At 45.5% G+C, this 23,443-nt stretch overlaps 1 long non-coding RNA gene across 1 annotated transcript; it reads left to right on the top strand.

Moving 5' to 3' along the window:
* Positions 1–8,039: 8,039 nt before the first annotated feature.
* LOC139007597 (uncharacterized) lies at positions 8,040–21,576 on the top strand. The gene is made up of 3 exons (XR_011470873.1): positions 8,040–8,103; positions 9,116–9,155; positions 21,428–21,576. It is a non-coding gene; the product is annotated as an uncharacterized lncRNA (long non-coding RNA).
* The last annotated feature ends 1,867 nt before the right edge of the window (positions 21,577–23,443 follow it).

Raw genomic sequence — 23,443 nt, 5'->3', positions numbered from 1 at the left:
CTTTTCCCGAGTGCGCTCATTGGTCGCCTTCCAGAGCCGCGAGCCAATCACGCTTCAAGAAAGAGGAACAGCCGGTGCCGCCCTCGCCTGGGCCCCGCCTCCCCTTGAGGCGGGGTCTTGTGGGACTTGTAGTTCACCCCGGGGTGCTTGTGGCGGGGGGCGTTACAAGAGCGACCTGAAAATTCCCAGGCGCTGGTTCTTTTTATTTCTCTACAGCGGTTCTCAACCTGGGGGTCCGAACGACCCTTTCACAGGGGTCGCCTAAGACCATCGGAAAACACATATATAATTACATATTGTTTTTGTGATTAATCACTATGCTTTAATTATGATCAATTTGTAACAATGAAATTGGGAGTTACCACAACATGAGGAACTGTATGAAAGGGTCGCGGCATTAGGAAGGTTGAGAACCACTACAAGACAACCTCTTCCCGTCACCCAGATCCCATTCTGCATTAGTCAGTTATTGATACCCGCGATAGTCAGGTGCTGTTCCAGGACCAGGTAGGTGCCTATTCAGGGAGAAACGGGAATATTCTTATGCCCAATGCTATACATGTTCTGCATATTGAAAATCCTGCGACACTGGCCCTACATCACCATCTCCTGAATAAAACCTCAGTATGAGGCTCTCTGCCTCATTCCGTTTGGACTTCCCACAACCTTCTTCAGGCTCCCGATGCCAGGTGCTGTCCTGGAGCTTCACAAACATCTCAAATCCGGGGACGCCTCACCCTTTGTGTTCAGACAATTTCCAAGATCACACTGGATTGGAGTTTAAGAATTAGTTCAAATTCTTTCCCTATGTTATGCTGTGCTCTGATTTCATTGAGAATCTAAATGTAGTAAGTGGAGGCTAAATATGTGTTAAATATATTTCTTTAATAAAATTTTTTTGAAATTGCCCAGCAAGTGTGGCTCAGTGGTTGGGTGCGATCCATGAACCAAGAGGTCACTGGTTGATTCCTGGTCAGGGCACATGCCTGGGTTGTGGGCTCGACCCCAGGTGGGGAGCATGCGAGAGGCAGCCAATCAATGTTTCTCTCTTGTCAATGTTTCTCTCTATTCCTTTCCCTTCCTCTCTCTCTAAATCAATTTTAAAAATGCGTTAAAATTTTATCTGCCCTGGCCGGTTTGGCTCAGTGGATAGAGCGTCGGCCTGTGGACTGAAAGGTCCCAGGTTCGATTCCGGTCAAGGGCATGTACCTGGGTTGCGGGCACATCCCCAGTAGGGGGTGTGCAGGAGGCAGCTGATCGATGTTTCTCTCTCTCATCGATGTTTCTAACTCTCTATCTCTCTCCCTTCCTCTCTGTAAAAAAATCAATAAAATATATATTTTTAAAAAATTATTTATTAATTGATTGATTTGAGAGAGAGAAGCACCAACTTGCCACTCTGCCCTTCCATGCATTCATTGGTTGACTCTTGCATGTGTGCTGACTGGGGATCAAACCCACAAACTTGCTGTATCCGGCCCATGCTCTAACTAACTGAGCTACAAAGCCAGGACATTATATTTCTAAATTTGTGTTCCACTACATAGAAGTAAAAGTCTTCCTTGAACTCTTTCCTTCAACCTTTTCTACCTTCATGCTATCAATAAGTACTGTTGATTATTCTATCTCCAAAATATATCCCTATTCCTCCACGACCACCATCCTAATATAAGCCACCAGTGCACTGCAACAGCCATCTCACTGGTCTCCTTATTTGAAAAACTCACCTTCTTTAATCCTCACAGGTGCTCTTTTAATATCATAAACTGGTTCATGTTTATTCTCTTGGTTAAAACTTGACGAATAAAATCCAAACACTTCAAGAACCCTAAGTGACTGGCCCCAGTTGTCTCACCAACCTCTTCTTTTTTTAAAAAAATATATTTTATTTTTTACAGAGAGGAAGGGAGAGGAATAGAGAGTTAGAAACATCGATGAGAGAGAAACATCGATCAGCTGCCTCCTGCACACCTCCTACTGGGGATGTGCCCACAACCAAGGTACATGCCCTTGACCAGAATCGAACCTGGGACCCTTCAATCCGCAGGCCGACGCTCTATCCACTGAGCCAAACTGGTTAGGGCACCAACCTCTTCTTGTACCATCCTCTCCACCTTTCCATTGTGTCCATCCACTCACCGCTTCCTGTTCTTGACTGCCTGGCTTGAGCTGGCCTCAGGGCCTTAGCACTCGCTGTTCCATTTGTGCGGGAAATTCTTTCCATGGCTCTTCTCAAGGATGGCTCTTCATTTTTCAGGTTTCAGCTCAAAGTCACCTTCTCAGGAACTTATTTAAAGTAGCTGTTCTCTCCCCTCACTGTGTATCCCTTCACCCATTTTACAGTCCTTGGTAGCATTTGTTTCTGTCTGAAATTATCCTGTTCATTTATTTACTTGTTCACTGCCGTTCTCCCACCACTGGATTATAAGCCCCATGAGGGCAGGAACCTAGTCTCTCTTGTTCTCTGCTGTATTTCCAGAGTCAAGAACAGAGCCTCGCATACATGAGGTGCTTCATAACTAAAGAGCTAAATAATAAGACTTCAAGGATTACAACAGGCCGCTGCTTTAAAAAAATTAAAGTATATATAATTGACATATAATATTATATTAGTTCAGGTGTACAACAAAGTGATTCAACATTCTTACACTTTATGAAGTAAGTCTAGTAACCATCTGTCACCGTACAACATTAATAATTATAATTGACTATACTCCCTGTGCTGTACATGACATCACTGTGACTTATTTATGTGATAAGTTTGTTCCTCTCAATCCTCTTCACCTTGTTTGCCCTTCCCCACTCCCCTCTGGCAAGCACTAGTTTATTCTCTGTCTCTATGAATCTCTGTTTCTGTTTGGCTTGGTCTGCTTGTTTTCTTTTTAGAGTCCACATATGAGTGAAGTCGTACGGTATTTGTCTCTCTGTGACTGACAACACGCTGCTGCCTGCAGGGAGAACACTAGAGCGGGTAGCTTGCTCTCCTGACGCTTGTAAACTCTTCTGTTTTACCGTTAGCGGGGTCCAGGCCCAGATCCCCCACCAAGAGAGCTAGGCTTTCCTTCTCTGGGCCTTACCTGCCTCGTCAGGTAAACGGGATTGAGTTCATCTCACTCAACTTGAGGAGTTCCATGATTTCGGAGTACAATAAGCAATTCAAGACTAAACATCAAACGTGATAAATAAATGGAGTCGAGGTTTTAATTTGTAAAATGGAAATACAGGGCCCCCTCATTGGGTTGCTGTTAGAAATCACAGCAACCCAATGAGTTAGAAATGTGCTGTTAGAAATGTGCAGCGCTTGCCATTGCATAGACTGGATGCAGTAAATGGCAGCTACTATCATCCTCCTAGACCAGTGATGGCGAACCTTCTGAGCTCGGCGTGTCAGCATTTTGAAAAACCCTAACTTAACTCTGGTGCCGTGTCACATATAGAAATTTTTTTGATATTTGCAACCATAGTGAAACAAAGACTTATATTTTGATATTTATTTTATATATTTAAATGCCATTTAACAAAGAAAAATCAACCAAAAAAATGAGTTTGCGTGTCACCTCTGACACGCGTGTCATAGGTTCGCCATCCCTGTCCTAGACATTAGAATGGCAGCAACCAGAAGAATATCGGTTGCATTCACTGGTTGACCAGGAATTGAACCCACAACCTTTGCATATGGTGATGATGCTCTAAGCAACTGAATTATCTGGTCAGGGCATGGTTTACTTAATCTTTTAATTTTTATCAGAGAGCAGCCGTGAATCTCACAGGTAGAGAATCTACTCATGGCGAATCACCGTGCTCATTAAATATTTATTTAGTGCCTACTGTGTGCCAGGGCCGTGCTGCACTCTGAGAAGACACGGGTGCGTATTTCTTCCTCCGGGAGTTTCCTGCCTCCTGCAGGGAGACGGTGAAAACAGCTCATTCCAACCGGGAAGGCACTGAGCAGGGTGCTCTGTGGGAGGAACGGGAAGGGAGCGCCGGGTTCGGGGATGTCCAGAGAAGGCCTGCTACCTAAGGAACACCCTTGACTTACAGGATATGAAGGAGCCGTTAGGAGCAGAGGGGAAGGGCATCCCAGGCAAAGAGACAGAATCTAGGGAAAGAGGTGAACTGCTCCAGTCGCAGGAGAATATAATGGGAAACCTGTGAAGGCTTTAAGCAGGGGAGTGAATTGATTTATGTGGGTTTTTTTTACATTTCTCACTAGAGGATATGTTTTTATTGCTAGAGAGAGAGAGAGAGAGAGAGAGAGAAACACTGACATATGAGAGAAACATTGATCAGTTGTCCACAACCTTTCGGTGTCCTGGATAACATTCTAACCAACTGAGCCACAGCAGCCAGGGCTCAGATTGTGTGTTAATTGCTCCCTCTCTGGCTGCCGTGTGGAGAATGGGTTGGAAGAGGATGGAGAGAGGCAGCAGGGAGACCAAGTTGGGAGACTCTTCTAATGATCCAGGGGAAGGGTGATCATGGCTTGGATCAGGGCAGGCGCAGAGGGCATGCAGAGAAGTAGAGGAATTTGAGAAAAAAAAATGGGAAGCAGTAATTAGTTGCATGGAGTGGGCTTGGAAGAGGGAGGAATCCAGAATGACTCCAAACATGTCAGTTGGGTAGATAGTGAGATCTGTAATCGTTAAAAATTTTAGGAGGGCCCTGGCCAGTGTGGCGCAGTTGGTTGAGCATCGACCCATAAACCAGGAGATCATGGTTTGATTCCCAGCCAGGGCACATGCCCATGTTGCAGGCTTTGTCTTCGGTAGGGGGTGTGCAGGAGGCAGCAGACCAATGTTTCTCTCTCACATAGATATTTTTCTCTCTTGTCCTCCCTCTCTCTTTAAATACAAAAAGAAAAACCAATAAAAAAAATTAAAAACATTGTTTGGGTAGCTGAATAGAGGCATAAGAATTTTACTTCGTCTGAGATGTCTCCAAGAGGGCAAGAAGGGCCCTGGCCAGTTGTTCAGTGTGGTTAGAGCATCAGCCCTTGGACCTAAGGGTTGAGGGTTCGATTCCCAGTCAAGGGCACGTACCTTAGTTGCGGGTTTGGTCCCTGGCCCTGGTGGTGGGAGGCAACCAATTGCTGTATTTCTGTCACCTCAATGTTTCTTTCTCTCTCTAAAGATAAATGGGAAAAAATATCCTCACTCCTTGGGTGAGGACTAAAAAAAGGGGGGCAAGAAGGCAGTTGGGGCTCATCAGAGAGCCCTGACTGCAGATCTAAATTCTGCAATGTTGGCATCCTCCCTTTAAGACAGAATGAGAGTCCCTGCATCCTCACACTCCACCCAAACTGCTTGGTCAAATTTACACACAGCTTCTCTGATGCATAGCCACGCCCCTCCTTCATGACTCGCTGTCCTTTCTTGGGCCCCTTGGTTTTCGTCCTGCCTCTCTGGCCAATTCTCTCTCCTTTTCAGGACCTTCCTCTTCTACCTGAATGCTTTTATTTATCTTTTCCTTTCTTCTACCTGAATGCTAAGTATTGGTTGGCATTCTCCAGGGCTCTGCCCTGAGGCCTCTTCCTTTCACTTTTCGCCGTAAGTGATGTCTTTCATTCTCAGTGCTGTAAATGCCATGTATATGCCCCAGATTCACATCTCCAGCCCATGCGCTTGTCCTCTGAGCTCCAGATTCCTATATCCTTCTGTAGAGATGACCACTCGACATTGCATCATAAACCACAGAACTTTATTCCCTTACCCCAAACCCATGTCAGTGCACAGCACTACCAACAACTCAGGAACCTCTTGATTCCTCCTTCTCCATCCCTCCTCACTTTCTACCCACCAGTAAATCTTTTATTTTTCCCCAACCTTCCTCAAATACTTCCACTTCTTTTTTTTAATATATATTTTTATTGCTTTCAGAGAGGAAGGGAGAGGGAGAGAGAGAGACAGAAACATCAATGATGAGAGAATCATTGACTGGTTGCCTCCTGCACACCCCCTACTGGGGATTGAGCCCGAAACCTGGGCATGAGCCCTTGACCAAAATTGAACCTGGGACCCTTCAGTCTGCAGGCCGAGGCTCTATCCACTGAGCCAAACCGGCCAGGGCAACTTCCACTTCTTTCTATCTCCACTGCCACCACTCAACTCTAGACCACCATCATTCCTCCTCTTAAAATATATCTTATTGATTTTTTACAGAGAGGAAGGGAGAGGGACAGAGAGTTAGAAACATCAATGAGAGAGAAACATTGATCAGCTGCCTCCTGCACACCCCCTACTGGGGATGTGCCTGCAACCAAGGTACATGCCCTTGACCAGAATCGAACCCGGGACCCTTCAGTCCACAGGCCGATGCTCTATCCACTAAGCCAGACTGGTTAGGGCGATTCCTCCTCTATATTCCACTGAATCGTTCTAGCTGGTCTCCTCTCCTACCCTGTCCCAATTAACTCCCCTGCATCTATAGGCTGGGTGCTCTTTTATTTTGTTTTAAATTAATCCTCACCGGAGCTTATTGATTTTGAGAGAGAGAGAGAGAGAGAGAGAGAGAGAGAGAGAAGAAGGAAGAGGGAGAGAAACATTGATGTGAGAAAGAACCATTTATTAATTGCCTCCTGCAGCGCCCAGACCAAGGCCCACATGGCAACCTGGGTACCTGCCCTGACCCGAACCTTTCTATGCACAGGACAACGCTCGAACCAGTGAGCCACACAGGCCAGGGCTGGATGCTCTTTATCATATCACTCACCTTTGTCTGGCTTTCCCCCAATTTTTTTTAAAATTTATTTATTGATTTCAGAGAGGAAGGGAGAGGGAGAGAGAGATAGAAACACCAATGATGAGAGAGAATCATTGATCGGCTGCCTCCTGCACACCCCCTACTGGGGAATCAAGCCCGCAACCCAGGCATGTGCCCTTGACTGGAATCGAACCCGGGACCCCTCAGTCCGCAGGCTGATGCTCTATCCACTGAGCCAAGCCGGCCAGGGCTCCCCCAATTATTTTTATAAGCTCTTTGGGGAGGGCCCTAGCTGCTAGACTAGAGCCTAGCCGGTTTGGCTCAATGGATAGAGTTTCGGCCTGTGGACTGAAAGGTCCCAGGTTCCATTCTGGTCAAAGGCATATACTGGGTCTTGGGCTCGATCCCCACTGTGGGGCGTGCAGGAGGCAGCCAATCAATGATTCCCTCTTATCATTCATGTCTCTATCTCTCTCTCCCTCCCTTTCTCTCTGAAATCAATAAAAATATATTTTAAAAAAATCTTTGGGCCGAAACCGGTTTGGCTCAGTGGATAGAGCGTCGGCCTGCGGACTGAAAGGTCCCAGGTTCGATTCCGGTCAAGGGCATGTACCTGGGTTGCGGGCACATCCCCAGTGGGAGATGTGCAGGAGGCAGCTGATCGGTGTTTCTCTCTCATCGATGTTTCTAACTCTCTATCTCTCTCCCTTCCTCTCTGTAAAAAAATCAATAAAATATATTAAAAAAAAATCTTTGGGTAGGGAGCAGTGAATGAGAGGCCAGCAAAGTTCCTGCTCTCATGGGGCTTCCATTCCAATATGTTCACCGGGTCCTGTGATCACTGGATGGGAAAGGAGACCAAGGCTTTCAGGTCCAAACGACGGGCGGCGGGGCGCTGACGGCGTTGGCCCACGGCCTGCTCCCTGCTCCCCTGGGCGGGACTCAGTTCGCCGCATCTGCAAAATGGGCTGATAGCACGGAGCTCAGCCCCTGGGCCCCCTTGGTAGGTGGTGGTTACACTACCCGCCCCGCCCCCACCCGCCCCCCGTCCCCGCCCACTCCCGGCCCGAGGGGCGGGGCCGACCGTCACGTGGCGGGCGGCGCGCGTCGGAGCGGAATCCAACCGCCGGCCGTTCCGCCCGCCCCGCCCCGCCCCGCCCCCCGGCGCCCCCGCGCGGCCCCCGGCGCCCCCACCCGCTTCTGGAAGCCGAGCGCCGGCCCCCGCCGGCCGGGTCTCCGCGGCTTGGAGCGCGGCGCGGGCTCGCTGGACAGCTGGGGCCCGGCGGGGGTCCGTGATGCCGGGGTGGGGGGTGGGGGCGCGGGGGGCGCGGGGGGCGTGGCGGGCGGCGAAGCCGGAGAATCGTGAGCGGACGGCGAGACCCCGTCCCGTGTCAGTGGCCCGAGGTGAGGGCCGCGCCAGCCGCGGGGCCGGAGCCAGCAGCTCGGTGCCCGGCGCGGAGCGGGCCCGCGGGTCCCCGCCGGGGTTGCAGCCGCAGCGCGGGCACCGCCCGGGGAGGGAGGGTTCGATAACCGAGTTCCCGGGCAACTGCCATGATCCAGCCCCCGCTGCCCCCGGGGCCGCCCCGCACCGGGCGGGCAGGAGCCGTCGGGGGCCGCGGGTCCTGCAGGAGGCGGAGCGGGGATGCGAACCTGGGGCGCTGCGCTCTGGTCCCCGGCGCGGGGCTGGGGAGGAGCGGGGCCGGGCGCGGAGGGCAGGGCTGATGGGTGGATGGAGGGGGCACCCGGGCGAGCTCCGCCCTGATCCTCCGAGGCCGTGGGCAGCCGGGCGGTCCCCAGGCCCCGTCTCCTCCGCTGAGAACGGCCGGGCTTGGGAGAACTGAGAACCGCCTGTAAGCCGCGCTTTGCGACTTGGAAAGCGCTTCCAGCGACGTTGTCACAGGCGACGCCTCCACCGACTCGCCGAGCGGGCGCGCTGGTCAGCCGCCGGTTAGGGCCGAAGGGGTTCTGTCCCGCAGCGGCTCCTGCGCCCAGGGAGCGGGATGGAGCAGCGCCACAGACCCACCCGAAGGCTTTTCAGGACAACTGCCTTGAACGAGCAGAAAGTTCCAAAACACAACCACCCTGTGACCTCATTATCCGAGCTCCTAGCTACCAGTTTGAAACAACACTTTTGCCGGATCTGCTTGCCCCTCCCCAACCACCACCCACCACAGCCCAGCAACCCAGACGACCAGGATACAGCAGTTTTAATGATTTTAATGTTCTTTTGTGGTTTGGGCTGGATCAACTGTGAGGAGTCCTTTAGGCAGAGTCAAAGTGGGGAGGTCGTTGGGTGGGGGTGGCAGTGTGTTGACTGAATTCTGAAAATTCCAACTGAGCGTTTTGGGTTTTCTCGGTAACAATTATCTGGACGGCATTGGTGGTAAATAATGGGTTGTGTCCTTTCTATTGGCAGGTCCACCTTCTGGCAGATTCTTGGAAGGATCGTGAAAAGTGTAAGTAGAGATTTTGAAGTATCCATTAAAGGAACTGAAATTGTTTATTTATAGGGTAATAACATTTAACTTGGTGGTACCATTTCTGGATGTATAAAGGTCATTGGTGGGTGCCTTTCAAATGCCCATTTTTGAGGAGTGTATTCACTAATAAAACAGGCAGAGAGAGTGTGCGGGGAGCCCGTCCCCACAAGCGCTGACACATAGACGGAGAGATGGATGCCTTTCCGCCCCATCCACAGGCCAGTGACAGGGAAGAGGGGCCGGTGTTTCTAATGTCTGCGATGAGTGCCAGGTGTTTCTGGGCTGAGTGTGTTCACCTGCCCTATGACCTCGTTTATCCTCAAAACCTTAAAGGCAGGAGGAATTCTTATCCTTTTCAGCTGAGGGGACTGAAGCTCAGGCAAGTTACGTCCACCAGCCCTGTTGGTGCCGAAAAAACCTTTTCACTAAACAACACTTTTTAAAAATATATATATTTTATTGATTTTTTACAGAGAGGAAGGGAGAGGGATAGAGAGTTAGAAACATCGATGAGAGAGAAACATCGATGAGCTGCCTCCTGCACACTCGCCACTGGGGATGTGCCCGCAACCAAGGTACATGCCCTTGACCGTAATCGAACCTGGGACCCTTGAGTCCGCAGGCCAACGCTCTATCCGCTGAGCCAAACCGGTCAGGGCCTAAACAACACTTTTTATGTTGTTGATCCAGGTTCAGAGCGACAAATATTTAATGAACACCCATCTAGGCCAGGTGCTTTTGAGTATTGTATTGAGTCTTCGTGACAGCCCACCATGCCTTTGGCTCATTTCAGCTGATCACATTGAAATCAATTAGCCTTAAAAATGTAGCCTGTACAGCACTCGAGATAAGCATTTGTAAATCCATTGTTAAGTTAGAGTTCCCCTTCTAACGATGCTATGGTGCTGCGGGGGTGCCAACAGCATCGATTCCTTTAATACACTCCTGACATCCCCAAAAGAGGGGTGCGCCCAGCGGGTGTGGTTGAGCGTCAACCTGTGAACCAGGAGGTCACAGTTCAATTCCCAGTCAGGGCACAAGCCCAGGTTACAGGCTTGATCCCCAGTACAAGGCGTGCAGGAGGCAGCCAATCAATGATTCTCTCCCATTATTGATGTTTCTCTCTCTCTCTCTCTCTCTCTCCCTCCCTCTCCTTCTCCCTTTCCCCCTCCCCCCCTCCCTCCCCCCCTCTCTGAAATATATACATAAAAAACATCTTTTTTTAAAAATGGGCTTTGAATTCCATCACCGTGTGACCCTTACACAAGTCATCGTCACAGCTCCTCCCCTGTCCATCGGCGATACCGATACTTAGCTCAGGGGGTAGTTGTGAGAGTTAAACGAGATGATGCACACAGAGCACTTCCCTCGGAATCTGGCCACACAGAGAGAGCTCAGGGAATGCTGGCTGTTACATTTTTATCAGTTACTGGACATTTCCACATCCATTCCACTGAACTAACTGCAAGAGTTCTCTTCCTGGCCTCCCTGCTCCGGTCTGTCCTCAACTTTACCTAAATCTGTGCTGCCCCCTGAAACACCGAGACGGTGCTGGGCAGACTCTCCAGAACTGTGTCCAGCAGAACCGCGTGCAAAGTCCAAGTCTAGCTGATGCTACATCTAAGACACATCCCAGACCTGTCCTCCTGCCTGTGCCCTCCACCCAGATGAAGCCATCATTCTTGCCTGCAGTCCTCAGTAGTCTCCCAATTAGTCTCCCTGCGCCCTCTCTTGCCACCCCAAACCTGCTCATACAATCGTCCAGCTGGTCTCCAAAATGTGAGTCAAACCACACCATCCTCCTCCTTAAAACATCCCCCTGGCTCCCATGGCTCCTAAAATAAAACTGAACTCCCTGCCCTGATCTGTCAACTGCCAGCCTCGCCAACTTCATTTGGCATCATCCGCTCCCTCATTGAATTCCAGCCCCACTGCCCTTCTTCCTGCTGCTGGCACATGCCAAGCTTGTTCTTGCCTGAGGGAATTTACATTTGATTCCTTCTAGACTATTCTTTTCCTAGATATGCTCACGCCTGGCTCCTTCTTGCCATCTAAGTCTTAGTTTAAATGTCATCTCCTCTGAAAGGCCTTTCGTGAGCACCCAAAGTAAAGTAGTTTATGAAGTCTTCTATCACCCTTTCAAATTTCCTTCATTAAACTTATCCTATATAATAAAAGGGTAATATGCAAATTGACCCTAACAGCAGAACAACTGGGAATGACTGGTCACTATGACACACACTGACCACCAGGGGGCAGACGCTCAATGCAGCAGCTGCTCCTGGTGGTCAGTGCGCTCCCACAGGGGGAGCTCTGCTCAAACACAAGCCAGGCTGACGGCTGCCAGCACAGCGGTGGTGGCGGGAGCCTCTCCCACCTCCTCAGCAGCGCTAAGGATGTCCCACTGCAGCTTAGGCCTGCTCCCCGCTGGCAAGTGGACATCCCCGGAAGGCTCCTGGGCTGCCAGAGGGATATTTGACTGCCAGCTTAGGCCCAATCCTCCGGGGAACAGGCCTAAGCCAGCAGGTGGACATCCCCCAAAGGGTCCCAGACTGTGAGAGGGCACAGGCCGGGCTGAGGGACCCCCCCCCCCCGCCCAGTGCACAAATTTTTGTGCACTGGGTCTCTAGTCATGATATAATATTGTTTGCTTATTTTCTGCCTCTTTCCACTAGAATGAAAGCTCCCTGGACTGTAAAAGCTAAAACTTATAGAATGCTTATACTGGTTAGGCACTATTCTAAGTGTTTTAATATATTATCTAATTTGATCCTTATAACAGTTCTAATAGAAGGTGGATACCTTTATTATCCCCACTTTACAGATGAGAAAACTGAGCCAGGTAGGTTAAGTAACCTGCCCAAGGCCACACAGCTAGTAAGTGCAGAGCTGGGATTTGAACCCAGGCAGTCCAGCTCCAACATCCACACTCTTAATCAAGCAAAAGTAAGAATCCTATTGTAATGGGGTGACCCTCGGAGACGACTACCAGGGACTCAGATAAAGATTTAGAAGCCTTTATTAAGCTGGCCAGCGACTACAGTTACAGCACCCTGCCGAAGCAGAGGCTGAACTGCAGTGCCGACTACAGGAGTTACATTTTATTATTAAATTCTGTGCAGGCCCAGAGAGAAATGTGTCTTTCAAATTCTGGGCCCCCAGTATGGAGGAAACTCTCTTTATTTATACTTTTTCCAGTCCTTTGTCTCCGAAATTTGGAATGAGACTTCCGGGCCTTCTGAGAGAGAAGGCCTGCGTGCTGGGAAGGGGCCATGAGACCATATCTCAAGGCCTGGCAACTGTCTGGGTGCCAGCACTGACAACTCTGTCTGGGGCGTAGTTTACGGCCTCTCTGGAATGGGAGTAGTCTTATTTTCCTTATTATTTAAGACAGAAGCCATACTATCAGTGTTAAAATTTCAAACAGCAGTTTTTATATAAGATGGATACTTCACTATTTTTCCCACCCTGGTGGCCCAGCACCTTGGACATAGCATGGCAGTAAGCAGGCTCTCAATAAAAATTGTGCGGTCACAATAGAAATAGACTCCATTATAAACAAACCCTAGGAATGAGCCTTGATTCTGCTCTCTCCCACTCACAAATCCATCTGCAAGTTCTGAGTCAGAACTACTTCACCACAAAACATATCCCAATATGCCCCCTGTTCTGCATCTCACTGCCACCATCCTGTCCGGGTCATGACCAGCTTTCTCCTCGACCACCACAGCAGCCTCCCAACGGGCTCCCTAAATCACTGGCCTGGGGCAACTTCCAGCTGGTGATTAATATCTGCTGAAGCCAGGAACCAGGTGTGTGAGGGCAGAAATGTTGACTTGTGTTGAATGAAATTTGCTAGCTGACTTATACCCTGGCAATATGTCCATTTATCTCCATTAGTGGTTTGAGTGGGGTCAGACTCACAGCATATGTAAGCCCCCAGGTTGTGGTTCTCCAATTGTGTGTTAAGGTGCTCACAGTTGGAGAACTCACAGGGGTGCTGAGGGGGATTTTAAAATCTTAGGGGATACCTAGTGTGTTTGTTTGCTAGGTTGCCATAACAAAATACCACAGCCAGGGGCTTAAACAACAGAAATTAATTTTCTCATAGTTCTGGAGGCTAGAAGTTCAAAATCAAAAGTGTTGGCAGGTTATGTTCCTTCTGAGGCCTCTCTCTTTGGCTTACAGGTGGCCAGCTTCTCACTGTGTCCTTCCGTGGTCTTTCCTCTGGGTGCATGCATATTTGTGTCCTAATCTCCCCTTCGTATAAGGGCACCGGTCATATTGGATTAGGACCCACCCATATGACCTCATTGACCTTGATTATTTCTTCAATGGCCCTATCTTCAAATACAGTCATAGTCTGAGGTACTGCGGGTTAGGACTTCAACATGTGGATTTGAAGGGGGGACATAATTCAGCTCACAACACAGTGACATCTGTCTGATCCTGCACAGACTGCTAGCTTGAGGCAGTTTTTGCATTAGTTCGCACTACATTCCTTTTGATAATGTCATATCTTTTTGAAGCTGAGCTTTTGGACGTTCTTGTGATAAAAAGCAAGTATTGTGTACAAATTAATATGGAATAAGAAATAATAACGGCAGCGTCCTGTGTGATTCCAGGTGCGAGAAGGTGTGTGGTGTCCCAAAGGCATTATGTTCTTAGGACATAAATACTGTTTCTTTGGACTTTACCCTTTTTTAAAATATTATTTTTATTGAATTCAGAGAGGAAGGGAGGAGAGAGAGATAGAAACATCAATGATGAGAATCATTGATTGGCCGCCTCTTGCACGCCCCCTACTGGGGATCAAGCCCACAACCTGGGCATGTGCCCTCTATTGGAATCAAACCTGGGACCCTTCAGTCCCAAGGCTGACACTCTATCCACTGAGCCAAACCAGCTAGGGCTGGACTTACCTTCTTAATGAACAGACTGTTAGTTATTTCTGTAGGCCTAGGAGTATCATGAAACAGTTATTGAAACATCAAAGCCAATGTGCATGGAGAAAAAAGAATCAAACCGGCAATCTATCAAACTGACAATCTCTCTTTTTAAATATATATATATATATATATATATATATATATATATATATTTAATTTCAGAGAGATAGAAAAGGGAGAGAGAGATAGAAACATCAATGATGAGAGAGAATCAGCTGCCTCCTGCACACCCCCTACTGAGGATTGAGCCCAAAACCCGGACATGTGCCCTTGACTGGAATTGAATCCAGGCCGCAGGCTAATGCTTTATCCACTGAGCCGAACTGGCTAAGACTTAAATGGATGAATTTTATTGAGAGAATTTGGTTAGGATTGAATTGAATCTATATAGATGAAGTTGGGAAGAAATTACAACTTGACAATATTGAGTCTTCCTATCCATGAACATGGAATATCTCTCTGTTTAATTAATTCTTTGATATCTTTCATCAAAGTTTTATAGTTTTCCTCATACAGATTTTGTATGATATAATTTTTAAAAATGCAATAGATGTATTCAGTACATCAATTGCATTTTGTCCATGTAATCACTATCAATCTTTGAGGTCAGGGCCATGTCTGCTTAAGTAACAGATGGTCCCAGGTTCTATTCCGGTCAAGGGCATGTACTTTGGTTGCAGGCACATCCCCAGTAGGGGGTGTGCAGGAGGCAGCTGATCGATGTTTCTCTCCCATCAATGTTTCTAACTCTCTGTCCCTCTCCTGTCCTCTCTGTAAAAAAATCAATAAAACATATTTTTAAAAAAGGAATAGGAAAGACTTGTATTGGATGGGGGAACTAATAGGAGGGAGGAATATAGGAAGATTTCCTGGTTTCTTAGTTGAGCAACTGAGCGTCAGTGGTCATTTATTGGCCCCCATGGCATGTTTAAGGAGAGGGTGAGTGGCGTGGTATAGGGCACATGGAGCTGGAGGAATCTATAGCACATTGGAGGTGGAGCTGTTTCCCTTTGGGAGAAGTGTGGGCCTGAAGCTTATGGGCCAGATCTGGGCCCAAGATAGAGGTTATTATGTAAAACTTAGAAAGTGGAGGAGGTCAGCCAAGAGAGTAGCAGCAATCTAAAAAACACCAGTACTTGAGGGATTGGCCAAAATTGTGATGTGGACTAGAAAAGAAGAAATAAAATATTTCTTTTTGCAGATGACATGATGGTCTATATAGAAAATCCCATGGAATTAAACAAAAACTCACTAGACCTAATAAATGAGATAAACATACAAAAATCAATTCTATTTCTATATACCATTCATGAGGCTGAAAATGTAAGAACCTTAAAAATAGAAATCAAACTTAAAAGTACAACCCTGGCCAGATAGCTCAGTTGGCTAGAGCATCCTCCCGAAATGCCAAGGCTGCGGGTTCATTCCCAGTCAGGGCACATGCAAGAAACAGCCAATGATGCATAAACAAATGGAACAACAAAGCGATGTTCTCTCTCCTCCCTCTCCCTTCCTCTCTCTAAAATCATTTTTTAAAAAAGTACAATAATATTTACAATCACAAAAGAGAGAAAGAAAAAGGGAAGGAAGGGAGGGAGGGAGGGAGGGAGGAAGGAAGGAAGGAAGGAAGGAAGGAAGGAAGGAAGGAAGGAAAAGAAATTAGGTGTAAATGTAAGAAAACATGTCCAGGACTTGTATTCTAAAAACTACAAAATGCTGATGAAAGAAATCAAAGAACTAAATAAACAGACACTGAATTCATGGATTGGAAGATTCAACGTAGTAAAGATGTCAATTCTCCCTCAATTGATAAACCGGTTCATCACAATTCCTATTAAAACTACAAGATAAATTTAAAAATAGCAAGATTTTAAAAAAATATATTTTCATTGATTTCAGAGAGGAAGGGAGAGTGAGAGAAAGACAGAAAATCAATGATGAAAGAGAATCATTGGTTAGCTGCCTCCCAGCAAGATTTATTTTATAAGTATTTATAAGATTATTCTAAAATTTATACGTAAAGGCAAAAGAACTAGAAGAGCTAAAACAATTCTGAACAAGATTAATAAAGTGGGAAGAACCACTCTATCTGATTTCAGACTTATAGCTACATTATTCAAGACTGGTTGTATTGGCAGAGGGATGGACAGACAGATCAATGGAACAGAATGGAGAACCCACAAATAATTCCACACAAAGTACAACCAAATGAGTTTTTACAAAGGTGCAGAAGCAATTCAATGGAGAAAGTATAATTTTTTAAAATATATTTTCATTGATTTCAGAGAGGAAGGGAGAGGGAGGGAGAGATAGAAACATCAATGATAAGAGAATCATAGATTGGCCGCCTCTTGCATGCCTTCTACTGGGGATGAAGCCCGGGACCCTTCAGTCCTCAGGCTGATGCTCTATCCACTGAGCCAAACCAGCTAGGGCCAAACGCATGATTTATAAAAGAAAAAATGATAATGTTATTGGAGTTCATCAAATGTAAAATTTTACTCTGTAAGAACCTGGCTAAAAGGATGAAAAGACAAACCATAAACAGGCAGAAAATATTTGCAAACCACATATTTGACAGAGATTCATATCTGGAATATATGTTTTATTTTCTAACTTAATTGCTGGTATATAGAAATGCAAGTGATCTTTGTAAATTTTTCTTGTATCCTGCAACCTTGTTAAATTCATTAATTAGTTTGAGTAGCTTTTTTTATAGATCCTTATGGTTTTTTACTTACATGATTATGACACCTTTTCTACTTCTTTCTTTTCAACAATTTTGTCTTTGATTTATTTTTCTTGGTTTATATTGCTGGCTAGAATATCCAGCGTAATGTTGAAAAGAATTGGTGAGGATGGAGATTCTTGCTTCCTTCCTTAGAGTAGGGACAAAGCATTTGCTCTTTATAGTATATCCTAGAGGCCTGATGCATGAATTCGTGCACCGGTGGGGTCCCTTGGGATGGCCTGCAGGGATCAGGCCCCAGCTCGCACCCCCAGGCTCACAGCCCCAGCTCCTGCCCCCAGCCTTGCAGCCCCGTGGCCCCACCTGGCACCCTGCCTTGGCCTGGCACCGCCTGCTCACCTGCTCCACCATCCCACTGCGGTCCTGTGGTCCTGCTCTCGTTGGGGCCCACCGGGGCTGGCAGCGCCTCCACTGTCGCCCACTGCCAGTGCAGTGTCGCCGTCACCTGCCATGTTCCAGCCGCCCCCTGGTGGTCAGTGCACATCATAGCAAGTGGTTGAACTCCCGGTGGAACAATTTGCATATTAGGCTTTTACTATATAGGAAGGATGGTGTTAACTGTGGGTTTTTTTGTAGATGCAGATTTTTAGGCTATGAGGTTCACTTCTATTCCTAGTTTGCTGAGGAGGTTTTGTTTTTTTAAAAATATATTTTATTGATTTTTTACAGAAAGGAAGGGAGAGGGATAGAGAGTTAGAAACATTGATGAGAGAGAAACATCGATCAGCTGTCTCCTGCATGCCCTTGACCAGAATCGAACTTGGGACCCTTCAGTCCGCAGGCCGACACTCTATCCACTGAGCCAAACCGGATAGGGCTGCTCAGGAGTTTTTATTATGAATAGGTGATCTATTGAGATGATCATATTGTTTGTCTCCTTCATTCTGTTAGTACGGTGGATTAGACTGATTTTTGAATATTAAGCAAACCTAGAATTCTTGGGATAAACCCCACTTGATTATGATACAGTATCCTTTTTATATATTGCTGGGCTTAATTTGTTAATATTTTCCTTAGGATTATTTCATATTATGTTCATGAGGGCAATTGGTCTTTAATTTTCTTATAATTTAAAAAAATTTTGGTATCAGGGTAGTGTTGATTTCATAAAATTAGAAGTGTTCCTGCTATTTTCTGAAAGAATTTGTATATGATTTATATTATTTCTTCCTTATATGTTTGATAGAACTCATCATTGAAATAACCTTGGCTGGTCTGGAATTTTGTTTGTGGGAAGGTTTTAATTATAAATCCAATTTCTTAAATAGATTAGGAGCTATTCAGATTTTCTATTTTTCTTATATTGGTTTTGGTAATTTTGTGTTTCAAGGAATGTTTCTGTTTCACATAAATTGTCAGATATATTGGTGTACACATAAGATTGTTACATCTTCTTTTTTTAAAAAAATATTTTATTGATTTTTTACAGAGAGGAAGAGAGACCGATAGAGAGTTAGAAACATCGATGAGAGACAGACATCGATCAGCTGCCTCCTGCACACCCCCTACTGGGTATGTGCCAGCAACCAAGGTACATGCTCTTGACTGGAATCGAACCCGGGACCCCTCAGTCCACAGGCTGACGCTCTTATTCACTGAGCCAAATTGGTTAGGGCTGTTACATCTTCTTGATGAGTTAACATCTTTATCATGAGGAAATATCCCTTTTAATTTTTTAAAAAATATATATTTTATTGATTTTTTACAGAGAGGAAGGGAGAGGGATAGAGAGTTAGAAACATCGATGAGAGAGAAACATCGATCAGCTGCTGCCTGCATACCCCCTACTGGGATGTGCCCACAACCAAGGTACATGCCCTTGATCGGAATCGAACCTGGGACCCTTGAGTCTGCAGGCTGATGCTTTATCTACTGAGCCAAACCGGTTTGGGCTAATTTTTTATTTATTGATTGATGAGAGAGAGAGAGAGAGAGAGAGAGAGAGAGATCAATTTGTTCCATTTATTTACGCATTCATTAATTGCTTTTTGTATGCCCTGACCAGGGATTAAATCCGCTACCTTGGCATGTGGACAAAACGCTCTAACCAACTGAGCTACCTGGCCAGGGCCAAGGATATGTCCCTCTTTATCCCTTATGATGTTCTTTGTTTTTTTTTATATTAACACTAGAGGCCCAGTGCACGAAATTTGTGCATGGGTAGGGTCCCTAGGCCTGGCTGGCGATCAGGGTGGGTCGGGGCCTTCTGGCTGCCGGCTGGGGCCTCCCTTCCCCAGCTGCTGGCCAGGGCCTTCCTTTGTTTCGTGCCACCCCCTGGTGGTCAGCGCATGTCATAGTGAGCGATCAAACTCCCAGTCTCCCTGTCGAACTCCTGAGGGGACAATTTGCATTTTAGGCTTTTACATATATAGATTGGCATTTCATTTTTTTTTTTGCTTAACATTTGCAAATATCTTTTCCCATCTTTTGCTTTTAACCTGTGTCTTTACATTTAAAACAGGTTTCTGCCCTAGCCAGTTTTCTCAGTGGTTAGAGCCCTAAGTAGGATAAATAAAAAATAAATAAAATAAACAAAAAATAAATAAAATATGCCCTTATGGAGAGCATATAGTTGGGTCTTGTCTTTTTGAAAATCCAGTCTGATAATGTCTACCTTTTTAAAAAAAAATTTATTTTTATTGATTTCAAAGAGGAAGGGAGAGGGAGAGAATGATAGGAACATCAATGATGAGAGAGAACAATTGATTGGTTGCCTCCTGCACACCCCCTACTAGGGATCAAGCCGTAACCCGGGCATGTGCTCTTGACTGGGATCGAACCCGGAACCCTTAAGTCCGCAGACCGACGCTCTATCCACTGAGCCAAACCACCTAGGGCTGTCTACCTTTTTTAAAGCCCTCACTTGAGCATAGTTTTTTCCATTGATTTTTAGAGAGAGTGGAAAGGAGGGCGGGGGGGGGGGGTGGGGAGAGAAACATCAATGTGAAAGAGACACATTGATTGGTTGCCGCCTGCACACGCTCCTGCAGGGCCTGGGGAACCTGCAACCAAGTTATGTGTCCTTCACCGGGAATTGAACCTGTGACCCTTTGGTCCACAGGCCAAAGCTCTAACCACTGAGGAAAACCAGCCAGGGCGATAGTGTCTACCTTTTAATTGGAGGCTTTGGGACATTTGCATTTACTATAATTATTATATTTGAATTTAAATCTTACATCTTGCTGTTTGTTTTTCTATCTGTTCTTTATTATGTTTTCTTCTTTGCCCTGTTATCTTTTACATTAATTTAGTAATTTAAAAAATTCCATTTGAAAAGGTCTGCTTATCTTCATTTTTGAAGGTTATTTTTTCTGATTGTAGAATTCTAAGTTGACATTTTTATTCTTTTTCTTTTTTTCTGGCTGCATAGTTTTGATGAGAAATTTACAGTCATCTTTGTTCCAGGTATAATATGTTAGTAACCACTGGCTAATCCAGGGTCATATAGATTAATACCTATGTTTTCTTCTATGGTTTTAATAGTTTTAGCTCTTACATTTTATTTATTTATTATTATTATTTAAAAAATTTTTAAATTGATTTCAGAGAGGAAGGGAGAGGGATAGAAACATCAATGATGAGAGAGAATCATTTGATTGGCTGCCTCCTGCATGTCCCCTGCTGTAGATCGAGCACACAACTCACGCATGTGCCCTTGACAGGAATTGAACTCGGGACCCTTCAGTCCGCAGGCCGATGCTCTGTTCCCTGAGACAAACCAGCTAGGGTTAGCTCTTCCATTTAGATTAATTTTCATATTTGGTGTTAGAGATCCAACTTCATTCTTTTGAATGCAGATATCTAGTTGTTCCAGCATTATTTGTTGAAAAGATTAATTTTTCTCCTTTGAGTTGTCCTGGCATCCTTATAGAAAATCAGTTGCCTATAAATATATGGGTTTATTTCTGGACTCTGTTTCATTGATCTGAATGTCTGTTCTTATGCCACTACTATAATCTTGGTTACTGTAACTTTGTAGTTTTAAGTTTTATAATTGGAAAGTGTGAGTTCTCCAAATTTATTTTTTTATTTAAAACACTTTATTGATTTTTTTAGGGGGGGGCAGGGAGAGATAAAGAGAAACATTGATTTGTTGTTCCACTTATTTATGCATTCATTGGTTGATTGTTCTATGTGCCCTGACTGGGGATTGAACTTGCAACTTTGGTGTATGGAGATGATGCTCTAACCAACGGAGCTACCTGGCCAGGGCTCCAAATTTATACTTCTTTTTAAAGATTTGTTTTGGCTACTTTTACTTCTTTGCATTTCTATATGCATTTTAAAATCAGCATGTCAATTTTGCCTATAAAAAGAAACCAGCAGATATTTTGATACTGATTACATTGAATTTCTAGATCAATTTGGGGAGCAGTATTTTCTTAACAACATTAGGTCTTCCTGGTTTTCCCATCCATGGATGTCTTCTCATTTATTTAGGTCTTTAATTTTTTTCAGTGATGTTTTGTAGTTTTCAGTGTGCACGTCTTGTACTTCTTTTGTTAAATTTATATTCTTTTTGATGCTGGTCTTTGTGCTCTGTAATTAAGGTGACGTCATCATGAACATAACATTCCAGGAAGCCATCTGTATGGAGGTCAGTTTCTCTGGTTGTAAAAGAAGCTTGGAGTGCCCTGCTGGTGAGCTGCAGCTGGTTGAGCCTCGTCCTGTGCACTGCAAGGTTGCCAGCTCGGTCCCTGCCAGGGTGCGTACCTGGGTTGTGGGTTTGATCCCCACTTGAGGTGCGTGTTGAGGGCAGCTGATCAACGTTTCTCTCACATTGATGTTTCTCTCTCCCTCTCTCTCTCTGTCTGTCTCTCTCTCTCTCCCTCTCCCCAGCCCCTCCCTCCCTCCCTCTAGTCCCCTTTGTAAGCATATCCTCAGGTGAGGAATAAAAAAAAAGAAGCCTGGAAATCTTACCTTTATGATTCCTTAGCCCCAAACCTTTCATTTTGTCTGTATTTTAAATTTGCTTGGAACAGGAACAGGACCCGTGTCATATGTATTAGTTAATTTGCAGCCATCACTAGGGTTTCTCTCCAGTACGGGGGATGACTGACTTTCTGATAAGCCTTTTACTGGCTGTGAGATTTGAGCAAGTGGTTTCATCCTCGCTGTAGTTTTCTCACTGTTCCGCTGGGGCTGTTGGGGGATTTAGTGAGCTGAATCAGTGAGAGCAGCTGGAGGACTGCCAGCCCCAGTGGGTCACTTCCTAGGTTGATATGTTAGAAACAGCCCAATTTGTGGCTTTTGGCTCTTGCCAGCTTTTCATTGTGGTAATTTTCAAATATTCATTAGTATTGAAATCATGTTCTTGTATTCCTGACTCTAGAACAGTGATGGTGAACCTATGAACTCATTTTTTTGGTTGACTTTTCTTTGTTAAATGGCATTTAAATATATAAAATAAATATCAAAAATATAAATCTTTGTTTTACTATGGTTGCAAATATCAACAAATTTCTTTATGTGACATCACACCAGAGTTAAGTTAGGGTTTTTCAAAATGCTGACACGCCGAGCTCAAAAGGTTCGCCATCACTGCTCGAGAATAATCTCTATTTTGCCCCTCCTTAGCACTAGCACTATCTCTGGCCCGAGCAAGGACAGCTTTATTTCCCCCTTTAATATTTAATTACGTTTCTTCCCTCACTTCTGTACAACATTGCGGTGAAATGTAGTCTAATGCGGCAACCTTCATGTCTTTAGTCAGAGGCTAGAACTATAAAAGCCAGAAATTTACTGCTTGGAATTCTAACTATTTCTCTTTTGGGGATTCAGATCCTGGGCCCCTAGTATAGGAAGCAAAGTGGGGGGATGTCTTTCTGTGACAGGCATTCACCATCATCTACAACCTGGTCTCAGCCAAGTGGTCCTGAAGTGCTTTCCTCAACAGGATCTAATTCTGCACTCTTCTGGGTCAAGTTCCTCATTCCTCTCCAATCTAGTTTAAATACTAGCTTTTCCAGAAACTCTCCCAATTCCCATCAGCCAGGTTCCCCTCCAACCCCCCCCGCCCCCATTCCCTGAACCTTGTTCCTGCTTACACCAGTGAACATTTTCTGTTTCATCTTATTTCAGCATCATTCTATCTTGTTTCTAGATCTCAGTCTGGCTTGCTTGAGGGTAGGGCTACATCTTGTCCATATGTACTCGGTCTGGCCTGGCACAGATTGTAGCTTCATGTACATCTGCTGGATCACTGACCTGAGCAAGTGTATGCTTAATATACTTCCTGGGGAGGACTCTAAAAATACTGAGTGTACAAGGTTACCTCACATTAAGATACTAGTTATCTTTTTAAAAATATATTTTATTGATTTTTTACAGAGAGGAAGGGAGAGGGATAGAGAGTTAGAAACACCGATGAGAGAGAAACATCGATCAGCTGCCTCCTGCACATCTCCCACCAGGGCTGTGCCCGCAACCCAGGTACATGCCCTTGACCAGAATTGAACCTGGGACCTTTCAGTCCGCAGGCCGACGCTCTATCCACTGAGCCAAACCGGTTTCGGTGATACCAGTTATTTTTGATGAGACAATATAAAATAGGAATGAAAAGGAGT

This window comes from Myotis yumanensis, unplaced genomic scaffold (assembly GCF_028538775.1).
Source record: "Myotis yumanensis isolate MYYU_CA2020_CCGP unplaced genomic scaffold, mMyoYum1.0.hap1 SCAF_3, whole genome shotgun sequence".
In the NCBI taxonomy this organism is placed as follows: Eukaryota; Metazoa; Chordata; class Mammalia; order Chiroptera; family Vespertilionidae; genus Myotis; species Myotis yumanensis.
The sequence above is the reverse complement of the archived record's forward strand: the minus strand, read 5'-3'. Positions and strand labels throughout refer to the sequence as shown.